Below are 20,153 nucleotides of genomic sequence, written 5' to 3' on the forward strand. Positions count from 1 at the left end.
AATTTAAAGTTCACTTATGATTGTATATGAACCACAGAGGAGCCCATTTATTAATAAAAAAAAACTTTTTTAATAGTTAAATGTAGAGGGAAAAAATAAAAAAAAATTGGGAAACATTGTAAACAGCTTAAGTTTATTTTGTGTATGATCGAGGCACTCTGTTGCAGGAAGGTGTGTAATTGGGTTCTCTCTGCTTCCAAATGCACTCTTTCAAACCATTCATTATCCTGTGTATTTTTAATGTGGTTTTAGTAAATGTTGGTAGTAGCTCTGTTGAAGTAGGTAATTGTGTTATGTTTTGGGTGGCACACACACTTGGGGCATGGTAACCCAAATTTCATGTGCACGGTTTCCCTTTAGCCCACTGCCCAGATTTCACACACTTTCACCCTTTGTTCCCTTTGTAAAAGGAGTGGTATCTGTTTTGAGCTGCCAATTCAGATGATCAGAAATGCTGCTCTCCTCAGTATTGTCTTGTTAAAACGCATGCCATTTGGAACTTTGGCAGTGAGAAGCCAAAAGGAAGAGGTGAATGACATAGGGTATATATTCAATGAAAGTAAAATATTTATGCTTATATACTTTCTAGTTCTCAGAATAAGTTTAATAAGCTTTATGCCATGGGGCTGCTGCATATTTTATGTGAAGTTAAGAGAAAATTTGGGCATTTTTAGGTTGTGATAATGTGTTGTGTTTTTTTTTTTTAACTGTTAAATATGATTTCTGATCTTTGTGTAAGAACTGGAGTGTTCTTTAAATTTATTGAAACAGTGTTTGAGGAAGGGAAAACTGCACTGTTTGCTATTACAACAGTCCTACAAGTGCATGTCAAGTCACCCACTCTCTCAGGCATCAGTATCCGCCTCATAGCTTTACACATTTCGATGGGGAATATTGCAGCATCCTCAGGACTGACATCTGAGAAAGGCTCAAATCCACTTACTGCTCCTTGCTTGTTGACTTTGTTTTAAAATATTGTGCCTGGTGTCAACTTTTAAGCAACAGCACTGCCTAAAAGCAAGCAGAGAACAGAATCCCAGCACCATTCTATAGGCAACTTTTTAGAATTCAGATATAGTAAATCTGTTCGAGATTTATGATGTTTTATGTAAAAAAAATTTTGTACAACGTAGCTGAATATTTTTGTTTCATTTCTTTGATGTAAGGCGTGTGAACGTTCGTTTGAATATCACATGTTAAAGTCAGGTAATGGCACAATGGGTTCTGAGACCAGCTTCCCCCCCCCCCCCCCTTCCTCCCATTTGCCTTGTTCCAAGCTCTTTCTTTTCAAATTACTTTTCAATATTCATAGGCAGATATTTAATTTTACTAATAAGCATCCTGTGTGAATGTATTAAAGAAGCCACTGTGTTTTAGTGTTATAGTTTGCAGAAGTATAAAGCTTTGTTCTTCTTTGTCCCTCTTATTTGGTATGTTACAGTTATGTATTGAATCACAGAGATGGGAGAAAGTTGAAAGATATCTAAGGCTCATATCACTTGATTCTACGGTGGGTTGTATTAGAATTGAGGATGTGGCACATTAAAACTGGAACATGGGCAAACATAACTATGTTCCATTTAAAAATTGTATCTTCTAATTAAGTGGGTGAAAAATTAAGTTTGCATTTGTATTCCCAAGAGTTTCTAAAAATCACAAATGCCATCTATACTTTCAAATCAAATAGCAAGAAGTAGAATAGCACAAGACAAAATAGGTTAAATGTGTTCTTTGATGGAATCAGAGGCATATTGTTTTCATTCCTAATATAGGGCTAGATTTTCTAGCGAATTGGCTGTGTCCCAGTACTTACAGTACTTACTTGTTTCTAAGTCTTCTATTCTGAGAGATTTTAATAGCTTTGTAAAATGCACTGACTGATCAGTAGCTTTGGCCACAGAAAACATAATCAATTTCTGATACATTTGGCAGGCCATAGAATAATGGTTATATAGCAAGCAATGACTTTATGGCTCGTTTTAAAAATAGCGTTCAAATATACTTTTTGACAGAAATGTGAATTCTCACATTTATAAGGTATTCTCTTTCCTACCTGCTCTCCCCTTTAAACAAAAATCAACTTTCTAATATGTAGATTTGTTTAATCTTTTCCTTCTGAATTGTATCATGTTTATAGAACTGTGAGAATTCTAGGTAAACAAATTAGGAAAATCAGAGTATTTTTCTAAGCCAGGAACTTCAAATAAAGTTTTCAATTTGTAGGCTGAGAGAACTTTTGTAGTTACGATTGCTTTGAGTGATTTTAATTTTTTTATGGCATCATGATCATCAATTTCAAATCCAAGTAAATTAGTACACCTTTAACCTGGCTTATTTACCAAAGTTGTAATCTGTTTAAGAACAGGATGCCAAAAGCATCTTTCATTTTACAGAACGATTTGGATATCTCTGTTGTATAAGCGTCACCTTAAAGTTTAAGGGTAAGAAGAAAAAAGGAAGCACTAACACTGCAGGGTGTTCTGAATACGAGCCACGAAAAGAAAAAAAGTTTTTTTTCAGGAAGGTGGTAAGGGAGAGCATGCATATTTCTTGTTTTAACCAAATACCTTCTTTATGTAAGGTTCTCTGTTGAATTACATAAGTCCTACGGCAAGAAATAGGGAGATACTAGGAAAAGCAAGCTTTGTTAACCTACTTAGTAATTTCTTTTGGCGTAGGTTTGTTTGGTTATTCTTGGAACCAAAGGAAAACAGGCATGTTGAGGTTTTATTCGATGTATATTATGACATTGAAGTAATGGAATGTTTTTAAGTAAAATAGATTTTACTTTCAAAGCATATGAAATAAGGACATTTCTGCCTATTAAATGTTCATTTTTTATGGCACTTACTATAAATTCAGTAGCATTGTACTGAAATTAGAAATTGTGTTATCAGAAATAAATCATATTTTGAAAAAGGTATGTAAATGCCAAGTGATATGACTCTTTTGGCATAGTAGCTTGGTACATTCAGCTTTCAGAAACTTTGAGAAGGCATAGTTTGGCACCTATTAGTAGTTATTTTTCTTATAATCTCCCCAGATTTAGATAATTTCCCTACTTGTATGTGTGTCACTTTTAATTCTAAAGGCATAAGAATCATGGTAACTTTTAGAAGTGGTCCTTTCTTGCTCATTTCAGTTTTGTGTTAATTTCTAGTTACTGACCTATGACTGTATTTCCTTTCAAACTATCAGTGGTTATATGTACCACATTTGTTGAATTAGTTATCTTAAAACTCACACAATTGGCTCAGCGTTGATGTGTCAAACAATGGCTTTGCTTCTTAACAGGCTTAGTTTCCTGCTACTTGTTTCAGTGTTGATACAATAAGTGATGCAGTAGTCTGGGTGTGTATGTATTAAGAAGCTGTACTGTTCTTTCTCTGTGCTTAACTTGCTAAAAATATATTCCCTTACCTATGAAATTCCTGAGCGGTGCTCTGCCAACTTTTTTTGGGGGGGAGGAGTTTGGATGGCTGTATTACTGCACACTGGATCTGGAATTGTTCAGTGTTGTGAGTGGCAAATTTCTTAAACACCAGCAGCACTGAGAAGTGCACTATGGGCATTCGTACAGTTGTCCAAATGCAAGCAATTCTTTCATCTAGGAGAAGTTGAGGAATAGAGTTCATTGGAGTACTTGGAATATTTTGAGGAGGATGAACGTTTCAAATTTGGCTTTTTTACCTCTGGATGGGGTGGTATGGAGGGAGATTTTTTTTTTTTTTTTTTTTTTAAAGAGAAAGCATGTTTGTACCTTCTCTTTCGGAAAGGCCAGGGTGTTGGTCATATTCACTATAGGTTAATTTATATCTTCCTTTGTGATTTCTTTCAACCATAAAACAAGTGCCAACTAATTGTCCACGAGACGATCTACTCTTCAACTCAATTTACCATTTGAATAGGGAAGGATTCATTTATTCTCATTATTTGGCATTAAACTAATTTATTATTTTGCATAAATTTGAGTAATTATGTGGCCTATAAAGTGTTTTTGTAGCAAATTTAATGGTTGGAAAGAAAAGCACTTGAGTTTAAAACTGAGCAAGATATTTTGGTAATTTTTCCCCTGAATACATAGTAGTTTCTATTGATGTCCCAAAACAAATTCTCCTGTTTTAGGTTGTATATTTACTTTGCTTTTGTCCTAAGAAAATGCCAAGCACTAAATCAATTTGTTACTGTGTTCCAATAATCAGTTTAAAATCTAAGATCTTTCTTTTTTCTTTTCTTTTTTCTTTTCTTTTTCTTCTTTCTTTCTTTCTTTCTTTCTTTCTTTCTTTCTTTCTTTCTTTCTTTCGAAGATTTAATGAAGTGCCATGTAATTGTAGCTAGTAGTGTTTAATGTTTAATAGACTGGTTCTGTGGTGTTCTAATCATTTAACACTCTGTCATCCTTGAGAAAGTGGTTCTTTCTTATTGAACACATTCTCTCTGACAAAATCACCAGCTGCTTTATTTTTCTATTTATTACAGTTAAACAGTTGATGAGGTCTGAAACTTGACCAAACTGCTCAGCTGAGATGTTTTTCCACAATAGACACTGTACAAATGTGCGTGTATAAGGACACAGTTGGGTGGTAGTATTTTTTCGTTAATGTGAACATTGATTAAACAAAGCAGTCCTGCCTTTTAAATCTTGTGGCAGCTCAGAAGGGAGGTGCTTAAGAACCTTAACTACTATGTCAGATGACAAAATACTTTTTTCCATTTTGGAGATTGGGTACTGCTCACACATGATGTATAGGGCTAAATATATGCTTGTTTCCTTGCACCTGTGTACTTCCTCTTCTCTCCCTCCCTTTCCTTCCCCTGTAGGCAATAAATGGCCATTTTGCAACTGCATACCTTTGTCTTGGTTTTTTACTCTTTATCTGTGCAGTATGTGTCTACTTTTAGGTGAGTATATCTCTTGGAAAGTTGAAGTAGGAAGCCAAGGTAATTCAGGCAAAAAGTTACAAATTTATGCTACATTTTTTTTCTCTGATGAACTGCTTAAACAGTACTTTGTTTATAATAGATTTGGAAGTTAGCTATATTTATGACTTGCTTTGGCTGAAGAAATCTAAGCAGAGAGGGACATGTATCACTTCTGAGTGAAGCTCTAAGACCCAGTGTGCAATTTGCCATATTCCCTTCTCTTGCCTTGGTGATAATGTGGAAGCCTGAGTTGAGATCCACCTTCCCATCCTAGATCCTTGAGTGACTTTGATGAGCAGAGCTCCCCTGCCGCCATGCACAGAGCATGTAGGTTGAGTGAGAACTGCCAAATCTCAATGTCTTCACAAACTGAAGTTTTGTTATTGCAGTATGAGCTAGCCCATCCTGATCTACAGTCATCAGATCTTCCCAGTTACTGACATAAACCACTCTTAATTAATAGGTGGACCTCTCAAGACCCAGAGTAAACTCATTCAATAAATATTCAAGTATCTACTATGAACAAGCTGCTTTGGGGATATAAAGTTGGACAGGTTCCCTGTCTAAGTTCCATTTATGACACAGAAAATATCAATGTATTTTAGTCATAGTAAAGGTATCTAAAATCTTAGAATCTTGGAAGGGGGGAGGGAAAGGGCACACAGTGAAATAATTAGTAATTTTGAAACTATGTTTGGGGATATTCAGTAGAAAATTGATTTTAAGACACGGTGTGATTGAGACCAGATTGTTCTTGAAGAGCATGAAACAAACTGAGCTATCCAGTTTAACAAGGGCTTAGGGAAGATAATGGCAGATTCTCCTGGAACAGATTGCGAACATTGACAAATCTCTAGGCTAAAAGCTCAGTACCTATGAATTGGTCCTTTTTACCCAGGATCCAATACAAGCCTGTCACTGACCCAAGAACCCTCTCTTTTTAGAGGCCTTGATGTTGGCCAGCCTTTAGGAAGTACTCCAAAAGTAGAGTCACTTGAAGTGTGTCTTGAAGGGACCAGGTGTTGAGACACTGGCTTATGAAGCAGATACTCCTAAAATAGTGCAATCAAGACACTCACCAAGTGTCCTTGCATTCCACCACGTGACCTTGATCAAAATGTACCCTTCTTGGTAAAATAGGTGTAAGAAATGATTCAAAAAGCAGACACCAAGACCAGCTTGCATACGGATCATTTATTTGGAGAAGTGATCCCAGCAAAGAGTAGGGTAGGAATAATGGAATAGGGAAAACCAAGTCAAGGGTACAATTTTGAGCTGAGCACCTCTGTGGGCAACTGGGGCGTAACCTTGCTATTGACTCTTTGGGAGCTGACTAGAATGCACCTCAAAATTGTCTTCATGAGGGATGGGAGAGGAGAGTATTTATGGGCTCCCATGAGAAAAGGGTGTTCATTCTTTTTCCTATGTTTGTGCATCTGTTGTGCTGAATCCAATATAATAGTGGATAAATGGGGCGGTGCAGAAAGCAAAAGGTAAAGTGCTGTTAAACTTGTCTGACATTGGTTGCCAAGCTGTGATGTGGGTAAGGAATGAGCTGAGAGGATGTGAGGCAGAGCACAAGAGGAGTCTGACACAACGCACTCATCTCAACAAAATATGGAGTAGGAGAACAAGGTACAGTCCATTGTTGCAACTGACTCAGAGGCGATGATTAGTATTTGTCACCTTCTCTCTTGCAGATTTTACTCAGCTTTGCACCAGCACACCATTGGGTCTAGATTGCTTTTCTAAGGTTTGGTAATCCAGACCTTCATCCCAATGAGATGTTTTGTGCTTGTTGGGCATGTTTATGGAGTTTGCCCAGTCATCCCTACACATGAAAGAACCAAGAGCTGCCCCATGAATCCCTTGGATTCTAGATATGCTCATTCCTGCCTCCCATTGTGTAGCAGCAACCCTACCTTCTCATGTTAATATGATGTATCTTTTTTTTTAATGTTTATTTTTGAGAGAGAGACAGTGTGAGTGGGGGAGGAGGAGAGAGAGAGAGGGAGCCACAGAATCCAAACTAGGCTCCAGGCTCCCAGCTGTCAGCACAGAGCCTGATGTGGGGCTCAAACCCACAATCCATGAGATCGACCTGAGTCGAAGTCGGCCGCCCAACTGACTGAGCCACCCAGGCGCCCCTATGATGAATTTTCTATACCAGCATTGTGAGCCCCAAATGACCCCTTCCTGGGGACAGCCTACATCCAATGCCTGGGAAGTTAATGAGTATTATTAAGGTTCAGTCTTAGTCCACCTCAGCACCTCTGAAGTGCCATCCCATCCTCAGAGTTTTCAACTAATTGCACATTAATCTCTATTTTAAAATATGCTTCCCAAGGAACACAACCTGCCACATCAAATTTCAAGGAATCATGCCAGCAGCAGGTTTTGACTGCCTCCAGGACTTCTTGCTAAGACTTAGATCTTGAATCACAGTAGAGTGCCACTGTGCCAATAAATTGTTCCTTATGCAGTCTTCCTTAGGTCTCTCAGATATAACACTTTCAAGATCCACTTCCATGTGTTTCTTTAGTCCTTGGTCATAATGTTAGCCCAGGCCTTGGAATTCTCTGGATGTGGAAGCTAGTTTCTTCTGGCTTAAGTGTTGTATACCTCTGTTCAGGCAGTGCTGTGATGTCACCAGTTACTGATCTCAAGTTCAAAGAGGGGAGGCATGTGTGGATCTTAAGGAGGACAAGCAGTCTTTTGGGGCACCTTCTGCAAGTAAGAACTTTGCAAGTCATGCAGGCAAAGCGAGATTTCTTTGTTCTAGCAAGAGACAGGACTGTAAGGGTTCAAGGACATCTGGGAATTTGAACTTCTCTGGCTTTTCTACCAAATGTTCCCATCCCAGATTTCTGAGTTTCACTTTGACAACCTTGAAGATTATGCTCATATTCATTGTGGCTCTGCTACTATTATATAAATCATGGGCCTGATTTTTAGCACTGTTTGCCCCATGGCTACTGAAATAATTATTAAGCACTGCCCTGGATTCACAGCATATCTTGAGTTATAGCTGGGTAATCTGAGCCTGTCATTTTATTTTTTCAAGATGTCTGAAGTCAGTTTTGAGAACCAGACAGCCCCGCAATTCTTATACTTAAAATTGTGCCATGCTATGTAAATGCTACTGCTTCTCATGTAGCCAGTGCTTCTCTTCCAACTGTACTTCAGATCTATCACCAGTGAAAGCATACTGGGGTCATCAACCAACAATGGAGTGACTACAGAGTGATCCAGGTCCAGAAGCATTTGCCTTGTTGGGCTACCTCTGTTAATTTTTGTCTTGGCCTAAGTTTCTCCAAAAGACAGCCTGGAAGATCTTGCAGGTAGTTGATGTTGGGATGTGATCTTAAGAAACGAGAGGACACTAGGAAGAGTTGAACAGGGAAAGAGGGAAAGCCAGTTCAGTGGTGAGTTCTTGAGCTGATCACTTCTGTGAGCAGCTGAGGCTTGATCCTACCAGGAACCCTCTGAAGAGCCAAGTAACATGCGCCTGTAAGTGTCTATCTGAGGAGTGGAAGGGGAGATTTATCCATTGGATCCTAGGCTCTCTTGGTCAAAGTTCACTTACCTAGATGTTAACTCTCACATATGTTCAGGCTCAGCTTTTATCCTCAAATATGACTTGGGGGATCTTGAACTTCTGTTAAAACAAGCCAAGGCAATGTACTTAAAGTTACAATAGCAAACGATAAAGTTCTTATTAAAATAAATTTAGAGAACCCCTGTGTTTTCTAAGCATATTATATATACTTGTATCCCTTTATTGTAGATCATGGAAAATATGTAAATTAATATAAAAACTAGAATTTACTCATATAGAGTTTATTTTGTGCCAGGCAATATTTATATGCTTTATATATAAGAAATCATTTAATCTTCACAGCAACCCAGTAATATATGTACTGTAATTCTCTTAATTTTTTCAGGTGAGGAAACAGGCTCAGAGAGGTTAGTACTCAATAGCTATGTAATCTTGGTCATGAGTTGGTGTAGGAAACAGAAAAGGGCTCTGCAGCAGGTCAAGACTAGAGTGCAAGTGGCCCCTCCTATTGGGCCATGCAGAACTATGGCATTAGAGGTCCAGCTGCTGCTACACGGAGCAGGGAGGAATATATTTGGCATCTAGGTGAACATTTGAGTGACTCTTGGTATTTCCTTGCTCCATTTTGCTGTTAAATTGACAAGTGTAAGAATCATGGCCTGAAAAGGGCATGGTAACCAGGTTCTAGGTTACTCTACTAGATCAGCTACCAAGAGCAGTAGAGATGCTAGTTGAGAATGAGAGGAAGCTTAGGGTGAGTGGCTAGTGGAGGAGGGAGATGGTGAGTATCATTTGTAGCCCCTGAAGAGCTGCAGCACAAAACTAGTTCTTCTTACTAATCTTTCCCTTGTAAGTTTGGGGGGGGCAGAAGATGCAGATGCTTTCAAAATGTATTATATAAAACAAGTGACTGAGTGGCTCAAGGTGGTGTTGTGGTGTTCCCTCTTCAGGACTGAAACACTCTTTCATCTGAGAGGACTCTCCACTGAGAATGCTTCTGATAAGTCCTCTAGGCTGAGGAGGGACAACTGCCTTACCCAACATTATGCCCCATTCTGGGAGGAGTTACCCATCTGTGGCCAATGGCTGGTAAACGTAGGCTTAATAAGTTAATAAGCCTTCATATCAACATGTGACAATTCTGAATGGACATGGCCATCTCTAGAGTCCCCATGGCAGTGGTTGAGGTCTTTGTTGTGACTGCATTGATTTCTTTACTTCCCAGGTTTGATCCTGGCACTCTCCAAAAAACTTTCTGAATGCCAGTCTCCATCTCAAAATCTGTTTCCTGGAATATCCACATGGTAGGTAATTACAGTAGGCCTCTCACATTGTTAGAATCTTAACTAAAGAAAACTATAGTACTTGACATATATGATAAGTTCCTAGTATGTATATGTGTATCTATTTCATATATACGGGATATATTACATATATAAGTATATAAAACACTTAAAGAGGGGCAAAACATAGAAATAAACATGTAGCCCTTATTTAAAAGATATGAACGTTAAATGGTGCAACTTATGGGGATTTATGGTCTCTCTATATGGATTTGGTTTAGAAGTGTCTATAATAAGAGATTGCATTAGTTAGGATTCAGTTGAAAAAACAGAAACGACTCTATTTTAGTCAAGATGAGTATAATGTAGGGAATGAGTTAAATGGGGAGAAAAAAATGAAGTCAAACAGTGGATAGTAAGGCAAACCCGAGATTAGCAGCATCCAATAGCCACTATAGCCTTTAAGCCACTGGAAATCAGGAGAAGATGGGATTACTAGCTCCAAGAAAGTGGGTTTACCTGTCAGGAGCTAGAACCAAGGCAGGCACCGCCTGTGGGAGGTGGTGTCACAAAGGGAGGTTTATGTTTTGGGGCTGGGATCACAGAGAAGACTCAGGAGTCTGCTGGAAATGCTACCTGTAGCAGAAAGGCCCTGGCTTTCTTTCCCTTCTTCCTTACAGTTTTCTACCATGTCTCTCATTGGCTAAACCTAGCCAGAAGTGACTGGCAAAGAAGCCTGAAAAATATTGCTAGCAGGGGTATATTCAGAATAGAGGAAAGACTGAGGAATGCATGTGGGAGCAAGCAAGAAAATATTTAGCACACACTTTTTTATTCTGTATCTGTTCTCATGCTTCTAGCCAATTTTTTTCTTATACTTTACCTGCATTGTCTTTTTTTATTTAGTGTGGTAAAAAACATAACATTTGTTGTCTTAACCATTTTTAACTGTTCAGTAGTGTTAAGTATAGTGTTAAGAAATCATTGCTAAATCCAATGGCTTCCTATGTTTTCTTTTAAACGTTTTGTAGTTTAGATCTTACATTTCGGTCTTTGGTCCATTTTAAGTTAATTTTTGTAAATTAAGTAAAGTTTATTAACCTTAAGTAAAGGTCTAACTTCATTCTTTTGCATCAGATATTTATTTTTCCTTGCACTATTGAAAAGACTGTCCTTTCCATTGAGTGGTCTTGGCACCCTTACCAAAAATCATTTGGCTGTTTACATGAAAGTTTATTTCTGGGCTGGCTCTCTATTCTGTTCCATTGGTCTAAATGTCTGTCTTTGTGCCAATACCACAATGTTTTGATTACTGCACCTTTGTAGTAAGGTTTGAAATCAGGAAGAGTGCATCTTCCAACTTTGTTCTTTTTTTTTTTTTTCAACATTGTTTTGGCCATTTAGAATCCCTTGAGATTCCTTATAAATTTTAACATAGGCTTTTCTATTTTTTTTAATGTAATTGAGATTTTATAAGGATTGCATTGAATCTGTAGATCACTTTGTGTATGGACATCTTAACAACATTAAGTCTTCTAATCCATGAACATAGAATATCTTTCCATATATTTATATCTTCTTTTATTTCTTTTGACAATGTTTTGTAGTTTTCATCGTGTCTCTTACTTCCTTAGTCAACTCCTAAGGATTTTATCCTTTTTGATGCTATTGTAAATGGAATTCTTTTCATAATTTCCTTTTCAGATTGTTCACGGTGAATGTACAGAGGTGCAACTGATTTCTGTGTGTCAACTTTATATACTGTTGATTTTCTGACTTCATTTATTGGTTCTAACAATCTTTTACTTTTGTAGAATTTCTAGGGTTTTCTACGTATAAGATTATCATCTGCAAATAGAAATAATTTTATTTTCTCCTTTCAAATTTAAATGCCTTTTATTTATTTTCCTTGCCTAATTTCTCTGGCTGGAACTTATATTACTATATTGAACAGAATTGGTAAAATTGAACATCTTTCCCTTGTTTTTAATCTTAGAGTAAAAGCTTTCAGTCTTTTACCTTTGAATATGGTGTTTACTGTTGGTTTTCATATATGGCTTTTATTATGTTGAGTAGTTTCCTTCTATTCCTAGCCTTTTCAGTATTTATATCATGAAAGGATGTTAAAATTTGTCTTCCTTAAGTTGTAAAGTTAGGTTGTTGTTTTGAGCTTTACAAAAAAAGAGAAATCATAGCTATAAATGTCTCCCTTAGTACTGCTTTTATCACATTCCATAAGCTTTGGGGTGTTGTGTTTTTATTTTCATTTGTCTCTAAATATTTTCTAATTTCCCTTGTGATTTCTTCTTTGTTCCATTAGTGGTTAAAAATGTGTTGTTTAATTTCCACAAATTTGTGAATTTTCCAGTTTCACTTATTGATTTTCTAAGTTTGTCCTGTTGTCTGAGAAGATAGTTCATATGGCATCTATATTGACCTACTGCCTCTGGCCTCCTAAGTTTCTGATGAGAAATCTCTTGATAGTCTTAAGAGTTTCTCTTTGTGTTTGGCTTTTGAAAGTTCATTGAGCTTCTTGGATGTTTATATTTATGTCTTTATTTTATTTTTAATTTTTCAAAATATTTTTGAGAGAGAGAGAGAAAAAACGAGTGCAAGTGGGGGAGGGGAGGGGCAGAAAGAGAGGGAGACACAGAATCTGAAGCAGGCTCCAGGCTCTGAGCTGTCAGCACACAGAGCCCAACATGGGGCTCGAACTCAAGAACCATAAGATCATGACCTGAATTGAAGTAGGATTGTTAACGAACTGAGCCACCCAGGTGCCCCTTTGTCTTTCATCTAATTTGGGAAGTTTTCACCCATTATTTTATCCAAATATTATATGTTCCCCTTTCTCTTTTTTTCTGGGACTCCTACAAAGTGGATATGTTAATCTGCTTGATGGTATCCCACAGGTCCCACAGGCTTTTTTTTTTTTCCCTTTAATTTTTTTTACCTTCCTCAGCCTTATAGTTTCCATTGTCCTATCTTCAAGTTCATTAATTCTTTCTTCTGCCTGCTCAAATATGCCTTTGAATTCTTATAGTGAACTTTTCATTCCAGTTATTGAATTTTTCAGCTCCATAATTTCATTTTAGTTTCTTTTTTGGTTTTCTATCTATTTATTGATATTTCCAATTTGTATGTACATTTTTTCTTTGCTTTATTCACATTTCTCTTTGTTCTTTTAGCATCTTTAAGACAATTGTTTTAAAGCTCTTTATAATAGATCTGCCAACAGGGCTTTTTCATTTCTGTGGTGTTGGTTGTGATCTCTCCTCTTTCATTTGTGATTTTATCAATTTGGGTCCTCTCTCTTTTCTTTTTGAGAAGTCTGGATAGGGGTTTATTCTTTCAAAAAAACAGTCCTTAGTTTCATTGAACTGTTCTACTGTTGTGTTTTTTTTTTTTTATTCTATGTTGTTTATTTCTGCTCTAATCTTTATTATTTCCCTTCTTCTGCTGGCTTTAGGCTTTATTTGCCATTGCTTTTCTTGCTTTTCTAGCCCCTTTAGGTGTAAGGTTAAGTTGTGTATTTGGGAGCTTTCGTGCTTCTTCAGATAGGCCTGAATTACAATGTATTTTCCTCTTAGGACTGCCTTTGCTGCATCCCAAAGGGTTTGAACTGTCATGTTTTTATTTTCATTTTTTTCCGCATATTTTTAAATTTTTTCCTTAATTTCCTGGCTAACCCATTCATTCTTTAGTAGAATGTTCTTTAACCTCCATGTATTTGAGGGCTTTCCAACTTTTTTCTCATGGTCAATTTCAAGTTTCATAGTGTCATGATCTGAAAATATGCATGGTATGATCTTGATATTTTTGTACCTTTTACGGGCTTTCAATATGCAGATATCTTTAGGTCTAAATGAGTCTCTTTTTTAAAAAATATATTTTAAGTTATATTTATTTATTTTGAGAGACAGAGAGAGAGAGTGGGGTAGGGGCAGAGAGAGAGAGAATCCCAAGCAGGCGCCGTACTATCAGTGCAAAGCCCAATGTGGGGCTCAAACCCATGAACTGTGAGATCATGACCTGGGCCAAAATCAAGGGTTGGACGCTTAACCAACTGAGCCACCCAGGCACCACTAAAATGAGTCTCTTACAGGCAGCATATAAATGGTCTTTTTTTTTTTTTTTTTTTAAGTCTATTCCAATACCCTATGTCTTGATTGGGGCACTTAGTCTATTTACATTCAGAATGATTATTGAAAGATATGAATTTAGTGCCATTGTGTTTGTTATCTATAGATTTTGTGTTTCTGGTGATGTTTTCTGGTCCTTTGCAGTCTTTGCTGTTTTCCACTTAGAGTCCCTCTTAGAGTTTCTTGCAGAGCTGGTTTAGTGGTCACAAACTCCTTAAGTTTTTGTTTGTCTGGGGAAGTCTTTATCTCTCCTTCTATTCTGAATCCCAGCCTTGCTGGATAAAGGATTCTTGGCCGCATATTTTTCCTATTCAGCACATTGACTGTTTCATGCCACTCCCTTCAGGCCTGCCAAGTTTCAGTGGACAGGTTTGCTACTACCCTTATGTGTCTACCCTTGTAGGTTAAGGACCTTTTGTCCTTAGCTGCTTTCAGAATTCTCTCTTTACCTTTGTATTTTGCAAGTTTCACTATGGTATGTCATGGTGTTGACCTGTTTTTGTTGATTTTGAAGTGAGTTCTCTGTGCCTCTTGGACTTGGATGCGTGTTTCCTTCCCCAGATTAGGAAAGTTGTCAGCTATAATTTGTTCAAATAAACCTTCTGCCCCTTTTTCTCACTCTTCTTCTTCTGGGACTCCTATGATGTGGATATTGTTTCATTTCACAGAATCACTTAGTTCTCTAATTCTCCCCTCGTGATCTAGTAATTTCCTTTCCCTCTTTTTTTCAGCTTCATCATTTTCCATAATTTTATCTTCTATTTCATCTATTCTTTCCTCTGCTTCTTCAATCCTTGCTGTCACTGTATCTAGTTTATTTTGCTTGGCATTTTTTTTTTCATTTTTTAATTTATCCTGACTAGTTCTTGGGGTCTTTGATCTCTGCAGCAAGAGTTTCTTTGCTGTCTTCTATGATTTTTTCAAGTCCAGCTATTAGTCTTATGACTGTTACTCTAAATTCTTGTTCAGATACATTGTTTATATCTTTTTTTGAGCAAGTCTCTGGTTGTGATTTCTTCTTGACCTTTATTTTGGGGAGAATTCCTCAACTTGTCATTTTGGCTAAGTTTCTGTCTTTTGGTGTTTTAAAAGCTTGTTATGTGTTCTGCACCTGAGAGTACTACTGTATTAAAAAGGGCCTGGGACAGGGCCTGACACTCCTAGAAGTGTTTCTGGTGTATGCTGTGTGCACTCTGCTGTTGTGTTTTGGCTGCTCTTTCCCACTTGTCAGTCCTCTGCAGAGCTCTTCCTTGCTTGCCGTGGTGGAGTGTTTGGACCTTTAACTAGGTGCACTTTGATTTGTCTGTTGAAGTAACTCTGGGGGGAAAAAAAGGTGGGGGGAGCCTGATCCTAGAAAAAGAAAAATGAAAGGAGAGAAAAGAAAACCAAATATAGAATTAAAAAACTATAACGCTGATTCCAAGGAAAGAGAAAGGGAAAAAAAAGGAAAGAAAAGAATAAGAAAAAAAAAAAAAGAAAAGAATAAGAAAAAAAAGAAAGAGAAAAGAAGGGAAAAGAATAGAATAAAAAAGCCTGATTCAAAGAAAAAAATATATATATAATAAGAGATGACAAAAAAAAATCAGAAACTATGAGCCTGATTCCAAAAGAAAAACAGAAGGAGGAGGAAAGAAAGAAAAAAAGAATTGTCTGTTGGTGCCTGGGGGTGGTGATTGTGCTGGTCTGGAGGAGAGGCTGGCTACGTATTGGGTCAGTAAGTCTTGCTCCAGTAAATAAGCAGTTGTCAGGCATGGAGGGAGCAGGGTTTGGGGTAAGTGGGTCCCACCTCCACTGGGGGCCACTTCACTGCTCTCTGAAGTCCAACCATGTTGGTGATGGTGGGAAAATGGTGTCACCCCAATCTCTCCTTCCTGGACTGGGGATCTCAACCCATGCTATTCAGGTAGCCCTCACAGAATAGCGAGGGCAGCTCGGCCAGGTCCTTTAAGACTAACGGTTTTGAATCTCAGCCATGCACCACGGAGAAGGCGCAGGCGAATTGTGGTGCGGGGCAAACTGGGTCTTTTTCAGAAAGTTTCTGTTTATTTCTTTCCCGTTGAATGAGCCATACTTTCCTGTTTCTTTGTATGCTTTGTGATTCATTTGTTGTTGCTTTTGAAAACTGGATATTTAAATGTATAATGTGGTAATTCTGAAATCAGATTCTCCCCTTCTCCGGGGTTTGCTGGGTTTTGTTTTGTTTTTGTTTTTTGACGGTTGTAGGCTATTTCTGTGCCACAGATCAGCCTGAGGTCTTGATGTGTTATTAGATCTTTTGTGAGCCTGTGCCTTTCCCTAGGCATGCAGGGTCATTTTATAATTTTAGCTGTAGATATGGTTTTTTTGAATGTCGTAGTCTTTAATGTTCTGGAGGCTCCCAGAAGGAGAAAAAGAGAAAAATGAAAGGGGGGAGGGGATGCTACTGGCCCTTTAAATACCTTGGAAGTCCCTTCAGCCAGAGCAGGAGGGCTTGCAACTATGAGGGGAGTTACCATAGCATTGGCTATGTTACTTTGTTTCTTTGCACTGCTGTGATCAGAAGCAGCACTCAAAGCACAGATCACCAATATTTGAAGGACGGGATTCTTTTTGCTCACCCTGGTTCCAGAGAGCTGTGTGTACTGCTGCCTGCCATATAGCTGGGGCGAGGCAGCAGCTACTGTGCTAGGACCTGACATTGACCAAAATTAATCACACTTTGTCTTCCAAAGCCTCTCCCGGAAGTTGCAATAGTCTTCAATAGGCTCCAGAGTTCTAAAAACTTACATCAGACAATTTTCTGCCAGTGCAATTGTTGTCTAGGTGGGGAGACAGATTCCTGGTGTTTTCTACTCCACCCTTTTCCCAGGATCCTCCTCCACTTCTAACTATTTTTAACATCAATGTGACCACAATCTATTGCTGATACATAACAGGATGCAACTATCCTTTATATGAATATGCTCCCTTCACCAAAGAACTTCTTAATACTGTGGTGAAAGGAATGTCTTCTGGACGATTCAAATTGAGGGTATGGTTGGGAGTGGCTAAGCAGTTTGTATGTTATGAATCTACTCCAAATTCCCATCTCTAGGATTCTCTAGACTCCTTAGCCTATGCTATGCTACCCAGTATGGTATCTACTAGCCTCATGTGGTTATTGAACACTTGAAATAATGATTTTAAATATATATATTGGATTCAGGTATGGGTACTAGAAAATTAGAAAACATGTATGTGGCTCACATTATATTTCTGTCTGGTAACAGTGTTCTTCAGTGTTCCAGGAAAGTTCTTCCATCTCTACTTTATACCTTTTTAGCTTTATTTTACTAAGCTAATAGGTGGTTAATGCTATCCCTAGTGCTTGAGCCAACACATTGAATCCTGAATTCCAGGTAACTATAGCTTTGTCAATAAGTTCAATGTGATCCAATCTTTATTTCATTCTAAATACTCTTAGAATATATTTTTCTATGGTCTGAATGATTGTGTCACTCCAAAATTTATGTTTAAATTCTAACCCCCCAAAGATGATGATATTAGGAAGTGATGCCTTTGGGAGGTAGTTAAGCCATGAGGGTGGATCCTTCATGAATGGTACTAGTGGCTTATAAAAGAATATCCAGAGAGATTCTATGCCCCTTCTACAATGTGGGGACACCTTAAGAAGGTGCCATCTATGAATTAGGAAGGGGGCCTTCACCAGAAGGTGACCATATTGATACCTTGATCTCGGACTTCCCACCTCCAGAACTGTAAGAAATAAATGTCTGTTGTTTATAAGCCATCCAGTCTGTGGTACTTTGTTATAGCAGCCCAAACAGACATTTTCTCATACATGTTCCCCATATTTCTTTCAATACAAATTGACAGAATTCTGCAACCCCTTTTGTGTATTTTCTATCTTTTATTGGAGCAGGTCCTCACTTTTCCATCTGGGCTGTGTTGGGTGGAACTCTTGTGAGACTAGAGAAAATGATGGGTGGTTAGCATGGCTTCTGCAGAGATTAAGCATTCTCTTCTCAGGCAATTGCCACAAGTGAAGTCATGTAAATGTTTTTATGCAAGTGAAAATTGGGGTGTTGACTTGGCCAGTTGACAAGAGGGGAACTGCTTCTGCTAAGTAGGAAGGTCCAAGGAGTTGGAGAGTTCACAGGCTCTACTGTCTACCCAAATGTCACCATCCAAAGTCACAGTGAAACACTCTTTTCTATCCAGGGCCCTTAACTTAGCATAAAATACTTTTTTTCCTAATGTCTTATTTATTTTTTGAGCGATAGCATGAACAGGGGAGGGGCAAAGAGAGGGGGATCCTTCAGAGGGAGGATCCGAAGCGGGTTCCTCACTGATAGTGCAGAGCCTGATGCAGAGCTCAAACTCATGAACTGTGAGATCATGACTAGGGCTGAAGTTGGATGCTCAACCAAGTGAGCCACACAGATGCCCCTTAGCATAAAATACTTGATAAGAAATTTAACTAATGTTGCGGCAACTTTGAATCCTGTATTATTAAGACTTGGGCCTGATTTTCAGCCATGTCTGTCCTATGGCTATAGGACTATAGAATGTGACTACATAGTTTAGGATTTTGTCTTAAAACTTCAAGGTGTTAGGGTTATCTTTGTGAATACTCTTAATAATTCTTGTTAATCAAGATTATTATAATGGTTGAGTGTATCAGTTACTTAAAGCCTCGTCTTTACCCTGTACTTTGTCTCAAGAAAACACAGCTTATAGTTGAAGTAACTATGATGTCACTAATGCCACAAATTACTAGTGTAAGGTCTTCCCTGCATTTGTGAAACAGATGATAACTCAATCCCAGTTCCATGTTGAGTATCAGTCTCCTGTGACCATTCCCGGTATGAAGACTGTATCAGTAAGGAGCCATTCAGGGAAGTAGAAACCACTCTGGATATAACAAACAGAAGAGATTCAGTGCAAGGTATTCATTACACAGGTAATGGAAAAACTGAGAAGCCAAATAAGTAAATACTGAGGCAATCCTGAAGTTGGGAAAAGCAGGGAACTGCTACCATCATTTTGGTGGATGGAGTGTAGGGGGGACAGAGTGCTACCAAAGCTCAGAAACTGGGCTATATAGTAGGAGCTGGAACCTCTCAGTGGCAACCTTGTAAGCTATGAAATACATAGGAATGATTGTCCCATGGGAGCTGATGTCATGGAGGAAATAGCCACTGCCAGGGATGCCACCAAAGCAAAGAAAGAGAGGGCAAGATACCCTGGCTTTTTCTCTTCTCCCACCTGCGTATATCCCAGCAAGGCTTCCCATTTGCCAGGTCTAGTAAGATGCCACTTGTCAAGAGAGCCTGGGCAATGTAGACCCTGAGATATAGGCAGAACTAGGGAAGATTGGGAATGGATCTGAGAGCAAGCAGGCAGATGACCAGTTCAAGAAGCATATCCCTTTCCTTTAACTGTGTACACACTCAGTGGGGTGGTGGCTTCATAAAGATGATATGGTACAGACCTTGCTTCAGAAAAGCTTGCAAATATATGGCTGTATTTATGTCATTAGTATTAACAGCATGAATAGTAGATGGATTTTGTAGCATTATTTCCTGGTAGGACTGCCTACATATTTTTTATATATAGAAGAAATTATCATAGGTATCTTATGGGAGGCATGAAATTACTTAAAAGAGCAAGCTTGTAAATAAGATTCTATCTAAGCAGTCTCCTTATTCTGACTACTTTATACAAAACTTAGCCTGTTAAGTGAGAAAATAAGAAAACTCAAAGAACAACACACACCTTCCCTCCTGTAAGCTTGGCTTTCTTTAGTAATTTGTAACTACATAGCCAAGGTGATCTGTCTAAATTTAGTAGTACCACAGATGTGCTACTAAACATACAGAGAAAAAATAGTATGGAAAATCCTGCTTTAAGATATTGATTTCTGTGGAAACTTTAATCTTTATTTTTAGTATTTCCACATCTATAAAATATTCTATGGAGGGAAAAGGGGTTCCCTTCTTTTAAGAATCTTATTCAAAGCCAAAAATACTGTTGAAAAACTTTTTGCTTAGGCCTTTATTAGTTTGTGGACTGTACCTACCAAAAATCAGATAAATTTGAAAAGTTTGCATTCTATACCAAGCTTCAAAAAAAAAAAAAAAAGGACTTTGTGTTTTGAATATGTGAATTCTTTACTCTGCAATCAGGAAGTTAGACTCAGGCATTGAGTTAATAATCCATGGAACAGCTTCCATTTTTTTCCCTCCAGTGGAAGGGAAAAAGTTT

Source organism: Acinonyx jubatus, chromosome B1 (assembly GCF_027475565.1).
Source record: "Acinonyx jubatus isolate Ajub_Pintada_27869175 chromosome B1, VMU_Ajub_asm_v1.0, whole genome shotgun sequence".
Taxonomy (NCBI): Eukaryota; Metazoa; Chordata; class Mammalia; order Carnivora; family Felidae; genus Acinonyx; species Acinonyx jubatus.